The sequence below is a fragment of the Taeniopygia guttata genome, chromosome 9, assembly GCF_048771995.1.
Source record: "Taeniopygia guttata chromosome 9, bTaeGut7.mat, whole genome shotgun sequence".
Taxonomy (NCBI): Eukaryota; Metazoa; Chordata; class Aves; order Passeriformes; family Estrildidae; genus Taeniopygia; species Taeniopygia guttata.
In genome coordinates, this window is record NC_133034.1 from 16993765 (window position 1) to 17011531 (window position 17767).

At 40.3% G+C, this 17767-nt stretch overlaps 1 protein-coding gene across 1 annotated transcript in view; it reads right to left on the reverse strand.

Annotated features, from left to right (window-relative positions):
- The window catches only part of PDE6D (phosphodiesterase 6D), a 34661-nt gene that overhangs the window by 16295 nt on the left and 599 nt on the right, over window positions 1-17767 (reverse strand). The gene's annotated exons all lie outside the window — the stretch shown is intronic.

Sequence of the window (17767 nt, forward strand, 5' to 3'; positions counted from 1 at the left end):
TTATTGAGAATGGCAAAGCTCAGCATCAGCAGGTCCCCCTGCTGTTCAGTTTATCCATCCAACTCCAAGCAATATCTCAGGCTGAAAGTGTCCCCCTGGTAAAAGAAGCAACTGACAACACAAAAAGCCTCCATGACTTCCAACTGCCTGTGCTTATGTATTGACCATGTGCTTTCCCCCCCCCCCCCCCATTAGTCTTTAATTTCTTTTTTCTCTCCTTCATTTCACATCTCTTCATACAAAGCTCTCTAGCACGGAGCCTATTGAGCTCTGAAGACTGCTTCTGATAGTCCAGATTTATCAGTTTCACATGTTTGAAAAGAATATGTAATTTACTGGAGGTATTAATATATCATGTACTTCTGGGATCAGATATGCAGATTGGAAATTGGTGAGAGATTTGGCTTTGGCATGAACTGTGCTTCACAGTGTCATTGTCATCTACCAAGTGCCACCCCAGGCAAGAGGCAAACCTCAGCAATTAGCTGGAGACACAGGATGCCCCCCTGGACAGGCAATACAGTACAGCTCACTGATCAATAACTTAAACCATACCTAGTACTACACTGTGCTTCAAAAACTTCAACTCATGTTCTCAAAGTAGCTTTGTAATAACTGCCTGCTGTAGAGACTGGGAAATAAGCATGAAGACCTACCCACAGCCACACAAAGAATCAGGAAGAGAGGAGGAAAGACATCTCAGGAGGTGTTTGGATTCAAGACTTGTGTTTCAACAGACAATACTGCCTCCCTCTTTAGGCAGCCAGGAACTGGAAACTCTTATTGTAACCTGGAGTGACTGCAGGAGCACAGATTGCTGCCATCATGCTGTGGGGTGGGTGCCAGTGGTCTCCTTCACTCTGTTTCTCCTGCTTTTGTTGGTTTCTCAGTCACCCTATCTCAAATGCAGGGTGGTTCTGAATCACTGCCAAGGATTACTAATGGAAGTGGGGAGCAGGAAGGAAATAAAGAGCTTGCAGAATTATAAGGACTTTAAGTGTTTAAAATGCCATATTAAAGCAGGACAGCAAAATGGCTGTGTTGCCTCTGACAATAGAAGCAAAATGGTTCTAAGCTAGAAAAATGTAAGCCTCTGAAACTTATCAATAATATTCTTGTTCTTTAAGACAACTTTAAAAAATCAACAGAAATACAAAATAGGAAAGTCATGGGGGAAAATATAGCATTTGTTCCTGCCTTAGCTCATACTAATTCAACTAGAGCTCCTGTGAAAATTTTCTTTCCTTTTTCTGTTCTAAGTCTGGACACTCAAGTATATTTTGATCTCAAAGTGCCTCAATGAAGTCAGTGTATAGGTCACGCTCAACACCATAGGTTGTTTTTTGCTGATTTAAGGCAAGTAGCCACCTAAGCTTAAAAATTTCCACTACTCTAAAAACTAGTGATGCCCCTGATACAAAGTTTCTAACATGCTTTAAAAGACAAGGTTTCCTTCCACAGCTCATTAGGTGTATAAGGGAGCCCAGTGAATGAGTTGAAAAACAGCACTTTTCCATGTATTCAAACTCTCCTCACAACTGCCAGCTCCAGGGACTGCAGTAATAATTTTGCAAAAGGCAGCCAGCAGTAAATCTGAAAGGACAAAGTCTTGGGACAAATGCTATGGCTGTTCACTGCTGGCAGGGACAGGCAGGCTCCATTTTGTACAAAGAGACCATCAATTTTGCACAGAATGACATTCAGAGAGGACTATGAGTCTAAAGGACTCTTAGAGATGAACCAATGTAAACACACTTTGCTTAAGTAAATCCAAACAGCCTGGTACCACCATTACTCCATCATCAGCCTCGAGTCAGACTCCTTGAACACAGGATGACAGTGGTTGAGTAATTAAATTTTAGAGAAATTTCCAACTCTTGAAGCTGTTTGGTTAAAATACTAAAAAACCTCTGTGCTAAGCAAAGTTGTGCTTTGAGAACAAATGCCCAACCAGCTCTACAAGGATCCACAAATGGCCCTGCGACACTGAGATGTTCCCTTGCACTGTAAGGGAAATGTACTTTGGATTAGTTGTTTCCGTATCCACTAAAGCTTCCCAGAGTTGGACTGCAAGCAGTGACTGTGTGGAAATGTTCATGCTGTTGCATCCTGCCTTGTTTCCTTTTTTCATTACATTCTTTCAGAATCTATTGGGATCAGAGGAGGACAAAGATGAAGCACAGTGCTGGAATAAAAAAAACTTCAGGAAAAAAGCAGTAAGTTCCAGCAGTAAGCTTTTCCTAACTTAACTTGCTTGAAAAACTTCCCAGTAGTTCCAGCCTCACCAGATCCTGCTGAGTTTGGGCAAGGACTCATTTTTCACTCATTCTTGTGCAATGCACAATTCTTTTTATGCGATTTATTATCACAAACAACTAAAACATTTCAGTGGGCAAGCCTTCAAATCTTAGCCATCTACCTGTCACTGAACTCCTAAACACTGGGCTCCATTCTTCCTTTCACAAAATGCCATGAAGAAACATATATTTGTTTTTTTGGATCTCCTCCATTTTGGAAGGGTGTCTAAACATCTGACAGCCCTATTGCTCCACACAGGCCACCTCCAAGGAGAAGCAGCAAACCTGTCTCATGGACACACACTGTGACTGTACCCCTGGCACCTGGAGAGAGAATCAGCCTGCACAGATCTGGCAGCCCCTGCCCAGATTAACTCTGTTGCACAGGTCAGGAATACAGGCTAATGATAACGAGATGGAGCTGCACACAGCCAGCCCAGATACAGCAGAACTTTTAAGTGCTCAAGCTCTGTACTGAACCTCACCAGCCAAATTTTGAGCCTCTTTGTCCCCTGGGAGCTATTGCCCTTGTCTGCTTTCTCCACCAGAGGAGTAATCTGTAAAAAATACTGGCTACTGAGTTGCACAATTAGGTAAAACAATATTTCAGAAACCGATGCAAACGTACTTAGCCAAGCCTCAAATGAGCTGGTTAGATACTCTACAAAATGGGAACTGAGTTTTACTTAGGAGAAACAAATCTATGGGGAAGGCAGTCTGTGTGGAGTGCATTTCAGTTCAACCAGGATGAGCTGCTTGGCTTTCTAGCACTTGCTCTATTTATTCCTCTACTCCAATCTTCTCAGAGTGACGTCTTCAAAGAGGAGATCACAACATCCCCTGTACTGGCCAGGGAGATTAAGCAACACACACACACACACACACACACACACACACACACACACACACAAACTAGAAAGCAGAGTCTTTTGAGATTTAACTCAAAGTCTATGCTGTTTTGCCATAAGGATTTGACATTTAAATGACTGAATAATGTTAATCTTCTACTAATATGAAACTGCTGTTATAAGGTATTACAGGATAAACCCAGGCCATTTTATTTTGAAAATATATTTCTTTATCACTATATAAAAGATATCTACTGATTTCCCCCTGGGAACTTTCTGTTCCTGGGAGATACAAATTTAATGTTGGACTTGCCCAAGTCTAGGTAGTACTAGACCACAAAATACGGAGCAAGGAGTTTGTTTTTCATTTTCATAAAAATATACTATTCACTACTAAAATATCAGATGATACACAATCAGAAAAAAAGTCCACCTATTTTTGAAATTACCAGTGTCAGATTCTGTAGTATCGCTATACAAGGTTCATTGCAATAACAAGGATCTTAAATATACAACAGAGGTAATTAACCTCAAATTTCTATGTGCACATTTATAAAAGACTGCTTTAGAGTGAGAAGAAGGAAGAGAGAAAAGATCACAGTTGAAACAAAAAGAGAAAAATTTTCTTTTGTTAGCAGTCTGGCCTACTACAAAGCAAGTACAGACCGCAGCAGTAATTTTTTTAAGTACAAAAACTAACCAATAATCTTAGCTATAAGTGCATAGCTGAATGCTCAGATTTATAGTATTTCAATAAGTCTGCTTTAATTGCTTATTTTCTATCTCTTTCCATTGTAAGACAAACAAAGATGCCATTGAGGCTGCATCTCCCCTGATAAGGCAATCAGAACATGAACTGCAATTACAGTAATACTTTGCATAAAGGCTTCCCTTATTAATCCAAAAGAGCTCTATTTCAAAACCCACTATTGTCATTCTCAATAGTGCAAAAATTCTTCTGGATTCTTTGTGCCTGAATTCCAAGCAACTCAACCAGGCTTCCTCCCTGTAGAGAGCCTTTATTTGTTCCATTTCCAAGGATAAAAAAGGTACAGTACAGTGGACCACTGCATGTCCAGCAGTTCAACAACATCAGGTTCTTCCTGCTGCTCCTCTGGACTGCTGCCCATGTCAGAGATCAGCACCACGTCGTGCACACACACAGGATGTAGGTACTACCCAGACACCTGTGTTTGTAAAGCCTCCTACTAATCATTCCTGTACTGATATATATTAACATAAAGTAGGTGATTAATGTGTTAGCAGTCAACAGCCCTGCTAGCATGGTTACCTCTCAGGTAGATACTGTTTACTCAAGAATTTTATTGTAATTTCTGTTGGCAAAAAACATTCCACAAAGAACAAATATATATTCCATCTTTTAATTGAATTCTTTTCCTCAGTCTTCATGAAACAAAACCCAAATAAACAATCCCCCAGATTTAGTGTGTAAGACATGACAATTCAACAGATAGACCTGTATTAGCAAGGACTCTGACACAGGTCCTTGAACATCAAATTTAGCAACCAGGAGGAACTGTGGTTTTTAAAAAACTTGAGCAGAAGACTGGCCAGGGCAGAATCAAGGATTTTGTACATTTGAAAGACTTCTTACTTCTGGTTAACTGCTCAAAGGCTGGAAGAGGCTACAAGCACTTTGCATTATTACTGGGGAGAGATCCTGTTCTGAGCTGCCCTTAAAACACCCCTCTGTGCACAGGAGGGCAGATATCCTTAACTCTGGCTATACAAGCAACTGCAGCTACCACAACAGTCTTCAAGAGCCATCATTTTAAGGGATTCAAATGACACTCTGTTGCCTCCAGAAATCTTATATAACTGGTGAATGTTTGGTACATTAAAGGAGGCATCTTCAGATCAAGAGCTGTTCACTGGTGTCTTTCACATGAAGGACAGGTGGTTGTCCCTACAGAGAGAGTTCTGCCCTTGACTTTTTACATTTCTGATATAAAGTTGCTTTTGCTTGGTCTCTTGCTCTTCCAGGCAATCAGGAAAGAGCAGAAATAAAACTGTGTTTCAGGGAATACTTTAAGTTGTGCTGCTGAGAACAGAAACTAGGCCAGAGGAGATTTCAGTGTTGCTGTCAAGTGGGTTTTCCACCTATACAGAACAAAGCAAAAAAAATCACTATTGAAAAAGACTTTGTAAAAACATTTAGGGAAAACCTGTAGCTCAGTCTTCAGACAGACTTGTCTCAATTTTAGAGAGGTCTGCAAAAGAGGAAGAATTCATTTGTGCAAAGGACTTCAGGGACCCAGGGATTTTTATTGGGCCATGGAAACTTCAGGCAGTGTGTCAGCACTCCAAATCCTCCCCATCAGATCAATAAAGCCTGAAGTCACTACGTCTGGTAACTCCTGCCTTCCAGGAAATGAGCGTGTGAGTTTTATGCCAATTGTTAAAAGGCAGGTGTTCACACCACCAAAATCAATTGTAAAGGGAGCACTTCAGAGATTCTTGTTGGCAGCCTCAGGAGAAAGCAGGAATAAAAGGTCAATCACTGGATTTCTCTTGCATTCACACACTGATTCTGTCTGAACTCCCCTTACTGAACACCTTTTCAACACAATGTTAATTTTTAAACAGTACCTTTCTCTGGCAATTGAATTAACTGGGAATTTGTCACTACAGTCAAGTCAATTCAGATTAATGCACAAAGTGAATTTAGAGCTGAGCTAACTATCCCTTATTTAACCTTTGCCTGAATGTTTTTATTCTCCACCAAGACAGTCCAATTCCAAAGCTTTGAAATGACTTGGAACTGGGATAAAGGTATGTACAGTGGGGAAATCAAGCAGAAATGGTTAAACTGGGGTAAATTTTAAGCATTAGAACAATGTGGTTTTACCTAGACTAGAGCTTTTTCCAGCAACATAGCCACCTCTTCTTTCAGACTGGGAAGAAAAGTACAGACAGTGCTTTATCCAGGGCAGTACATTTACACTGTGGAGCTACATCTGTTCAAGAACTCCTGGCACCAAGAAATTCCATATTGCCCAAGCCAGTTGGCATAAAGATGGAATGTATTCCCTCAAGGTGAGATTACAGCTCAATGTGCTATTCAGAAAAATAGGCCAGACAATTGAACTTCCTTTTCCAGGTGGGCTCATTTGCCCTTTCTCACAAGAATGCTGGAAAAAGACAAAAATTAATGATATTCCAAAAAGATCCTCTTTACACATCTTTGAAAGCAAATGCCAGTTGCAGTCTTTAGGGGACAAGTGCTACTGCTGCAGTACATCTGGTAATTAGTCTATAAGGGTTTCTGTTAATGACAGGAGTGAAAACTAACTATTGCAGTAGAAGTAATACTGGCTGAAGACAGAACTGCTGCTTTGTTCAGTCTCCCAGCGGTGCCCAGTGGGGACCTGTGCTGGCAGGAATGTGATGCTGGAGTTGGTAGAGCAGAGGTCACTCAATTTTCCTAAAGGTGGTTTACTCAAAGCACTTTATGCTTTTTTTGAACCTGTGCAACCTTTAACTGCCCCACAGTATCTCACACAGGGCACATCCCTCACTGTTTCAATCCAGAGATGCTCTGTAACCAGGAATGCATCTAGAGATCACCACAAGTTCTCTGGGAAAACAACACAATATCCTTGAAATTAATTACAGAATGGCAAGGGGATTTAATCTTATTGAGATTTTATATAAAACAGCATTTAGCCCTGGCACTCACATTCTACACCTAATAAACTAAATAAAAATTCAAATCAGCCAGAGAAACAGCTACAACAAGCACTTTCATAAAGTCCACAATGACAAATGCCAATCTCCTATTTGCTGACCCAGCACAGCAGAGGAACAAGCCACACTTTCCCTGGCATTAGCTTAAATGCTTCCTTGGATATACAGTCCCTGTGGATAGTATTGGCCTGAACGTCACTGGAGCTACAAATACTTCAATTTTGCTTGTTGTTTTTTTAACTTGGACTATGTCTGCATGAGAAGTGGGCATGCTTTAGCCTTGCAAACTGTAAAACCCTCACAGCCAGAAGAGCTGTCTAAACAAGAAGAGCATCCTCTCTGCCAGTTACCCTGTTTTTCCAGGCACAAATGGGCAGAAAATGATTATGAACACCCTCAATGCCAAGCTGAGGGAGTCAGTAAGGATGTGAATGCTAAGGTGGATGTCAGTGGCCCTCTAGACTTAGAGGACAAGACCAAAGTGAGAATCAGATAATTATTTAATACATAAGAGAAAGAAAACTAATGGATCTGAGACAGCAAAGTGGCTTTATCTCTGGAATACTATGCAGGCAGGATCACATGCTGCAAATACAGACCAAACAATTTTTGGTTTTCCACTTAAAACTGACAGGACTACTATTATTCAAGGAAAACAAGTTCATTATCTTGTCTCTTCTGAGGAAAGGAGGAAAACTTAGAGCGTACAGACCAAGTGGAGAATGAAAGCAAAATGAAAATACAGTCAGGAGGGAATGATTGGCAGTTGCAAGAGGAAACTAATCTTGTAAATGGACCAGAGGCTGCTCAAAGTGAATGCAAAGAGGAGAAATAAATGAGTATTTATGCAGATTGAAGCAGAACTCTCAAAAAAAAAGGACTTCATATCAGAACTACTGTGCTTTTTTAAGAGTCTCCAGAATATGAGCAGTGTTTCAATTGGCAGTGTGGACTAGTGATTTGACAATTTAACCATCCCAACATTTTACACAGTGTTCAACAGTATGGCAGACTGAATAGACAGAGAGCTGTCTGGAAAAGCACTGCAGCAAAACACGGAAAGTACAAGGAAACAATTCAGTTCCAAAAGAGTTTAAGAGGAGGCAAAATACCTCCTCTCCAAAATTACTTTGATCAACCTCTACAGCTCCAGTAACATGACCTGCACTGATGTGAACCTCTGAGCATGTCACCAAGATCACCATGAACTGGAAGACAGAGGATCTGTGCCCAAACCAGCACTTCTCTGCTTTAGCATGCATTGGAATTCAGAAAAAAAACCACAAAAAACCCAGCATTATTGTGGAGACAGAGTAATGAAACTTCCACTGAAATGGCAAAAAAGGCAATGACCTCTATTAGTCTACTCTGCTTCCAAGCAGCTTTTACTGTCTAATAAAATCGACAGTTATGTTTATACTAAGGTTTAAATTTTATTAGTTTAACATGCTTGTTGCTGTATGTTAAATTTTCAGAATACATTAAATCAGATTTTTGCAGTTTCAATAAAAATATATTAATATATTTTTCAGCTCAAGCAATGGAATATCTTATTTCAGCTGTGAAAAAGGACAGAATGGATAAATACAATCAGCTGTAATTCACAAGCTGATTCTTTCAATATAAGTATTAATAATAAGAAAATTAAAATTTACTTATTGGAAAGCTAGACTTACAGAGGATACATATGTTTATAAAATATTATTTTGGTGTTTCAAAGTGTGGACTTCATAAGCAGTCATGTTAAGGTGAATGCCAATGTGGAGAAGTTAGACACAAAAAGCTGAAAAGCTGCCATTATCTGCACCCTTTGCAGGTGTGGCTACATTAAAATATAGTCCTTTTTTTATTTGAATTTGCACCTTTCCAAACATTCTACTGCCTCATGCACTGCTTTTACTATTTCAGAACTGGCAACACTAGGAATGATGTAGACAATGTTACTAAGCAGAAAAACAAAGTACTGTTTTATCAATGCAAACAAACGCAAGAGACCATCATGAACTGTGAAACGTTTTCAGCTGGCCACTGGCAGGGCTGTAGAGAAAGAGAACCTTAAAGAGGGCAGTATGGCTGGGGGATCGGCAGTAGAGGTTTGTGCTACAGCTGCCTGGTTAATGCCTCCCCTCTAATTTTTGTAGATGGAGAGAAGGTGGTCATGGAGGGACTGCCAGTGGTGAGAGGAAAGGAACTTATTCTAGTGGTAGAATGGAAGATGCTTGGAAAACCAGGGAACCGGTGCTTCTTCCTTCCTGTGGAGCTAACCCTTCAGGTCAGTGTGGTAGCAGTATAATGCAGTTCCCTTTGAAGGAATTACAGGGGGAAGCACAAAAAAGAATTCCTTTCTGCAGCTGTTTAAATACTGAGTTTTAATGACAACAATGCAACTGTAATAATGCCTGGTGCCTTAATGAGGGTTCCATAAATGAACAGCCCTAATGGGATTGAGAAATTTACTGGCTTCTCTGTCTCTTTCTGGAAAGAGTATTTAAAAACAACATGCATTTGCTCTCCAGGGCTGCATGGGGTTTTCAGGCAATGATTTCCTCTGTCTGGTTCATTGAGAGCTGCACAGAATAGAGCCTCTAATGGCACCTGCTGCATGGTTCCAGACCCTGTTTGTGACCTTGCCTGGTGACCAGGCAGTAACTGTTCACATAGCACAGTAATGCTAAAGATTTCTTGCACAGGTCACGGGCAAAGGGAAAATTACTACCTTACTAAGGTTGTCTCAAATGCATTTATCTTAAAAGAAATTATGTGACCACAGACTTACTAATTTGAAGCTAAAATGCTCAACTAATAACGGTAAGCTATGTTTTTAGAACTGGTGCTGGATAGCTAAACATGGTGTGTGTGAAGCCTCCTCAGGTAAGGTGGTGCTGAGTGCAGGAGAACACAGCAAGAGGCTGCACTGAGTTCATCTGATCTGAGGCTGTGGGCCTAACACCCAACAGCAGCAGTGCCTGGAGAGGACTCTGCTTACAGCCCTCCCCAGCTGCTTCTTACTTTCTCCCTCAAGCTGAACAGCTGAGTTGTTGGTAAAACTGCCAACAAGCACAGGTCCTGCTCCTCAGCCTGTTGCTGAAGCTGTTTAAACCAGCATGCAGGAAGCTGCAGGACTCATCTGAGCAGCCTGGCTAGTGACTCTGAAAATGAGGCAACAAGCAGCTGGGGATGGTAACCCATGCTCTGTACAACTGCTGTGACAGAAGCATGGAGCAGGAAGAATGCAAGAGCAGGTATTTTTGGATGTCCTCTTTGCTCAGAAGCAGGATGCCACTTCCTGGATTGAGCTGTTTTTAAATTTCACTTTAAGTCTACTAAGGTTCAAGCAAAAATAACAAACAGAAGGACTTTTCCCCTCTTTATTTCAGCTTCTGGGAAAGGAAGCAACTTTACTAGAGAAACAGCAAAATCTTAAGTTGGACTCTAACTGACAGGCCAGTAGTCTAATGCACTAAAATCTTCTCTAAAGAATTAAACTGGAAGTGAAGTATCTGAAGTACCTTCAGATGATCCACCTGTGTTAAAGGCTGGTAGGTATTTCTGGTGTCCAATTTCCAGATGGGCTGGTCTATTTCTCCACATGGCAGTACATTAACGGGGACAATGGTTGTTCCTCTACCTTCTCTCTCTGCAAAACTTCCTTCAAGAGCAGTTGAGGGTGTTGCAGAACTCCCTTAAGCAGAGTTACAAACAGTTAATGCCAACACCTGAATCAAAACTGGGTCCCCCTTAGTGAGGATTTCTGTAAGAATTTTCCCATACATAAATTTTTTATTTAAAGTCATGCAAATAGCCAGCTTTTCCACTGCCTTCTGAAATACAATTTCCTTTGACCTTCCAAACCAAAGTGACTTGACATTAACTCTCTGCTTCCTCAGCAGGCTCCCTCTGATCAGAAGTTTCTGACACTTAAAACATCAGATGAACTCTTGATTCCAAGAATGTGTAGCTTTCCTTCTCAAAAGGCTTAAATTAGGTCATGTGAAGAGGAGGAAAGAGGCATGCAGGCAATCTGCTTTCACTGGTGAGTAAAGTGTATGATCTTCCCTGCTTTCTCAATAAATAAGAAAAGATGGATAAATTAGCTGTCTCAAGGACCAAATAAGCTTCTGACTTGCTACAGAGTAGCTGAAGGTTATGTACAGTGTAGCATACAGACCAACCCATATAAATAGTCCTCTGCAGAATTACTAAATATAATGCCCTGCACTCTCAATCTCTAATGGAAGACTACTGATCCTAGTTAGTTATTATCCTTTCAATACAGGATAAACTTAATAATATTCTTTTGTGCACTGCTTTCCCAAATGCTGTCTGAAAATTTAAAAAAAAAAAACAAAACCAAAAAAACCAAAACTTTCCTTCCTCCTTTTACCTAAGCCTGCCATTCTTCCAGAAGAATGTTGCCTGAAATTCTAGTCATGAACATAATCAACTCAAAGGCTCACTCATGACTGAACTAATCTGATAATGTTTCCCTTAAGTGTCTCCTATACAAAACATTTCTGTCAAAATGAGAACTCTGTTCAGGAGAAATATGACAATGGAATCTCGAGTTCATAATCACAACTGAAAATCCTGGCTGTCAACTAGAATTTAGTGATGTGCACTTGAGGTCTAGTTCCTAAGAGAACCTTGGTTGCTGTCAGGTGTCTTCTGGACAGAGCCTCCCAGTAGTCCTACTGTGTCTGCTTGGGCGTGAGGCCAAATGGCTTTGGAAACCTCACAGTAATGCCCAAGGAGTGCATGGGGATACTCCCTCAAACTGCTCGGGGAGTGATGCTGCACAGATGACAAACCTGCTTCTGTGAGTGCTCCTGATGTAGTCTCAGGACAAAAAGGCAGCACTTGAGGAAAGCTTTTAATATTCTGTGCTTGCTACTGCAGTTTATTGCACATCTAGGATAAACATATGATGTGCTCCTTAAGATGTGAAAGCAACAGATGTGCAAAATCACCTTTCATGTGCTTAAATAACTGAATCTTATAAACTCTGCGACACTAATACACAGGAAAAAAAGGACAAACTTCAATGTTACCATGTGGACCTTAATAGATCATGATGTTTCTGCTTGTTCCCTGTACCTGGGAATGTAGCATACTTCCTACTTTTATACAAACATTGACTGCTAGATGTAAGCGAAGCACTGGTTTATCTTTAACAGAGACTGAGCTCAAATTTGAAGTTGCCTTAACTTCCCAACTTAGAGAAATAGAAGAAGCTTTTCTTACATAAATGTAAGATATGTAGTAGCCTGCTGTCTTACAAATTTCAAGTAAAATTTTGACTCAACATTGTTTCTGGCATCAGCCTAGATTCACAGATAAGCATGTAAGAACAAGACAAATCAGCTTCACGCTAAGGCTGTTTTAGCTAACAGAAAACTTTCTTTGCCAGAGACACAAGAACCACATCAGATATCTATTTTAAAAAAAACCTCCTCTGAATAGTGTATGTTTAATTTGAGGATTCTGGGATACCTCCCCTGCTTCTCTCTATCTGTGGAAGCTTGGCTTTTATCCTGTATGTTGGCTGTGAAAATGCTGGGATGGGGGGGTGGGGGGAGAAGCTCTACCAGTTCTCACTTGATGGATTAAATTACTGTCTTCTGCTCTGTGGAAATTCAAACACTGTAACAACAGCTGAAGAATAAGGCACCAATGTCTTCCAAGGATGCAAAGAGTAACTGATATCTTAATATGATACAAAGGAAACAAGGGGAAATAATTTTGCTAATGACAACTTGCATTATTTTAAGTACTTCATTAGGCTGGCACTGAGCAAGCAATTAAAAATACTGAAACCATAATTCCAGTAAAATGCTGGATGGGTAGGCTTTGAAGAGATCAAAGGATAAATCTTAGATATAAATTTGTAACTATAAAGTGCTAAAGTAATATTGCAGATTAAAAAGAAAAACCCAAACTCCAATGCCAACCTCCACTTTTAAGTTGATGCCAGATGTGTTCTCTGTGGCACCTGGCCACTCCTTTGTATCCTGTGATGCCCCTTCCACTGTCATGGGCACAACCCCCACTTCCAACACTACACAGGGATTGCATTAAATCTGACAAGTAGACAACTGACTGTAGCTCAGATATCAAGTTAATGCAAATCACAGGTTAAGCACAGTTAAATATTTACACTTTTTTCAATGAAAGTTAACAAGGGGAGGATATGAAGTTTTTGATGTTCACTCAGGAATCAGGCAGGTAAAACCAAACCTGGTAAAATTGTTCTTGCTTTATTTGCAGATGTGCCTCATGACTCAGTCATAAGAAACATGATGACTCTGTGTTTAGCATGCCAGAATTAGAGATCATTGCATAGTGCAGAACTTCTGTCAGTGCTAGGAATAATTCTGATGTGGTAAAGGTACCTTGACTATCATGACATTGAACTACCAACTACAACCTGCCTAAAGCTTCTGTGTGAAACTCTGGTCTCTGAAACAAAGATCTCTCAATGCTGCCAGGGTGGGAATTTGTTCCAGTCAGACTAACTGGGAATGAGGACAACTCCTGCTTGTAAAGTATTTTAAGTTCTGTAGAAAGTTAAGAGGGTTCAAAAAACCAGAAATATGGATGAGGGAGAAGGAACTCATGTTTTCCAGGGTGTTTTAAAATTGCATTAGAGCAAGCTACGTGCAAGTTCTGCTTTGGGTCTCTAAAGAGTAAATGTCCCAACTTCTGGGAAGTCCTGTTCCATCTTTTGGCTAGCCAGCGTCTCCTTTTAACCCATGAAACTGATGGCTTTCTATTCTATAGCAGGGAGTCTAATAGAGTGAGATCTGAGGAAGTGGACAGATGAAACCTCAAAACAAAGGGGAATCTTTAAGCCAGTTAAAGCTGCTACCTTGTTAGTTTTGTAAACACTGCAGCAGGTAAGCATTTCAAATTAATAAGCTGCCAAACACCTACCAGCCTAACAATGACATTGGACACTTATTTCAATGTTGCTTCCAATTAGATTGCTCAGCTGCATCAAACTAGCTCAAAATTCCAGTGACTGTTCTAGGAATGATGGACAAGACTGCCATTGACTTCAGTTCCTGGGTGTACAGCAGAGCGGGCTGAAGTTGGAACTGAAAGTTTCCCTGTCTGCAGAGTAATATAATAGATACTCTTAGTGATTCTGGTACAACTGTATTTTCACTACAGTTCTACCCACCTTTCAAAGAGAATAACGCTCTGCTAGAAAGACTTCCTAGGTCGAAAAGCAATGGTGAAAATAAAGCTCTGGGAGCTGGGAAGATGTTGCACAAGGAACTTTGAGGACTGTAGGAAAGTAGGCCAGCTTTGACATGAGAAGTTTTACCTGCAAGTGTTGGAGTGCTTGAGCTGCAGGTGTATATTTACACTGACCACAAACACGAGTTGCATAACTCTGTAATTGTTCTGGAGTTAATACTGTCAGTTAATATTGTCTCTTCTTGCTTATGTTCACTGTATTACCTTGTTTCAGGAGACTTCTGAAGAAGGCTACTACACAGCCTTAAAATATAGTTCATGGAAAAACTTATCCTAAACTGATAAACAGCTACAGAACAATTAATACTACAGAGATTTTGATAAGACTTCTCTGTACAGAAGCAAATAAAAGGTGATATATTGTAAGATTAAAAATAGAAAGCAAATGTCCTTACTCTGTGTTGGGAGGCAAGACATGGCACTTTAACCATCCTATGAGAATCAACCAACTCATTTGGGTTTTCTCCTCCTTGCTGTTCTGACTGAAACCTCACAGAAAGAACTGCTTAAAGAAGTTGGACTGTGGTCCCTCAAGAGTTGGACATGAATCTGCTGTTGCAAACCATGACTGGATATTTCTAATCTACAGCATGGATGCTTTCCAAATGCTGCCAAACCAAACTAAACAGGGTAACTATCTAGAGAGTCCTTATTCTAGCACATTTTGAAAAAATAATTCTGTGCTAGTTGATCTCAGAACAAAGGTAAAGAGGCAACCCACCCATTGTTAAGGGAGTTGTTGAGGGGGAGCCATCAAAATAAAACACTCCTGAACTTTAACTGTTGGGGAAGTACATCACTTTCTTTTGATAAAGGATGCTAAATACATGCATGTAATAGTACACACTGAAGATAAAATGACAGAACAAGATCAGAAGAATGTGTGGAAAGGGTAAGTAAGGGTCAAGTAAAATGCCCTTCTGTAGCTTGACAGAGTAACTCTCCCATCTTCCAGAGGGGAAAAAAAAGGCATAATCTAATTTCACGCATTTGAGATCACAGGACCAGATGTGCATAAATACTTGCAGAAATAAGACTTGGCTAATACTTCACACAAATGGATCTTCAGTTACCAACTGGATTGATGTTGTTTGTAGCCAAACAAGTTCATTTTCATAGCACTAAACTACCTGTAGTTATTATGTTGGGTGTAACAACTGCTGTTCAGACAAGTGCCTTCAGAACAGTTTGTTGATAAACACACTTACAAGCTCTATTAGCAAATATTGTCCCTGAAGAAGTGACAAGCTCTCCTAGTTGTCTGCTTTCAAAAATTTTCTGCACCATATTTACTGGACTGTTAGTGTTCAATATTAACTGGTGCCACAAAAATTCTTAGCATAAGTGTAATAATGTATAATATTCTAATTTTCCTGCAAGCATCAAATATATTTCCCTAGGTTTAAATATTTTTAAAATAGCAAGATCCATGAGAAGAGGGAATAAATGTTCCTGGCTTGGATTTTGGGACATTAGTCACTACATGTTTCTGCACTAGTGTCATAGAGGAAGGAAAACCTATCTTTGCATTGAAATTAGAGGGTGGATTTAGGCTATAATTTAATTTCCACATGCCCCAATCATCCAGCGTGCCCCAATGAGTTGGCAAGCTTGTAATTAACCCCTTCTCAGGAACCACAAGGAAACAGAATTGTTTGAGGAAACTCTGATTACTCAATGAGAACTGGACTTCCAGCTCAAGTGTCTGCTGTCATGTTAAAATTAGGGATAATTTTGGAAGCCTGCTTCCTCAGTGATGCTTCTGGCCCTAGCAACTGTTCTTCTCTCCCAAGGAATCCCTAACACACAGCCCCTGGGTGCAATGCCATGCGCCTCTCTTGTGCCAAAAGCAAGTTCAGTTTGAAGTGCCAAAGTTGCAGGATCTGCTTAAGTTGGTGAAGCTGAACTCCCTCCCACATGGGAGCAGAGGAGAAAGTTTTCAGGTACTCAAAGTATAAACTGAACAGTTTTTCAGAACACATTTCTCTCTTCCTTTCTATTAATTAAATGAGTACACGCAGCAATAGGGTGGCTGGAAGATAAAGCATCTCTAAACTGCAATTATCTCTGAAACAGATGCCTGCCCTTGGACAAGGGAAGGGAAGTCTGAGCTGATGTCTCCCTTGGAGGGAGCGTGGCCACAGCCGGGCATGAGCAGTTTCCTGTGGGGATGGTGTGGTGTCTCAAGGCTTCCTCACAAATGAGGAATGTCTGCTCAGCCTCTCTTCTGGCTTACTAAAGGCAACATAGACATTTCTCAACTATTTCAACTTGCTAAAAGTTTCAGTTATGAAACGTTTCTCCAAACTTTCCTGTTTGTCAGACTTTGCGCTACACAGCCCCTGTGGCAACTCTCAAAAACTCTACCATGGTTTTGGAGAAGTGCAGTCCAGATTTTGACTTAAACTGTCCTGCCAGAAGTAATTTTTTTTTTTTTTTTTTGCAAGGATAAACAAAGGAAGACTAGACTTGAAATGCTTCAACACAGACTGCAGAGTGCTTCTAATAAAACTTCTTATCTATGCTATGGCTGCTTGAGATCATAATTTGTTGTCTGACATCCTTCCTCTCAAAGAGCAAAATGCATTTTCTCCTTAAGACGACAAACAACAAAAAGTATTATTTCATTCAGAGTTGGACAAAGACCTTTATGTAAATTCTGCTATCCAATAAATACTATGTACAAACACATGCAAAAAGTACTCAAAAGTTTGCTCCCTAGGCTTAACTTTCAAAGCACTCCTCACTTCTACCAACAGCTTAGTCTGGTCTTGTCAGAAGTTTATTCTTCTAATTGCCAGCACAAAAGGTTTTTAATTTATTTTTTGACAGCTAAAATTCCACATCTTCATAAATACAAAGAACTGTCAACAGTGCCAGCGCAGAAGCAAAGGAACCAGATGCAGTACTAACAGCTGGGTGAGACTGCAATGATAAAAAGTTAAGAAAAGCATCTGCTTATCGTTTGATAAAAGCTATCTGTCTAAATACAACCTAGAAAATCACATCCTACTACAGCTGGCATAGAGATTATGAACATCTCACAGAACAAAAAACCCCACCACCCTGTTTAGAAATAACAGGCTTTGATTAAGAGGATATTTCTTTCACTTCTGTCCTTTTTATTGTAAAAAAAGAAATAGAAACCAACTTATAACAATATTCTGATGTCTAAAGGTCAAGACAGCAATCTTGCATTTGCCTTCTAAGCTTAGAAGAATTTACTTCAGTAAAATACTCCACATGTAAAACAAAGCTACGATATTTCTCACACCCTTAGTTTGAACATGGGCCTTTAGGTCAAGCCTTTCTCTACTTTGCTGAAATCCTGGGTTGGAAGGTGCACAAAGGCACTTGCCTCTGTTCCAAGCTCAGATCTATCTCATTTCATCAGCTTTAAATTCACATCCAGGTACCACAGGCATAAAATCAGAACGCTTTTTGAAAGCCACAACATGAAAAAGTTTTTAAACAAGCTGCACAGAAAGGCATTTACACGCAGAATACGTCAGCAATAAAAGACACCGCACGACCAACATATGTGCCAGTACCTCACGGCATGACAAGGAACGAGGTGTTTAGGTGCTCCTGCACCTGATGACCAGGTATCTCCCTTCCGAGCAGAGGTGCTGAAGGGCAGGCCGGAGGGAAAGG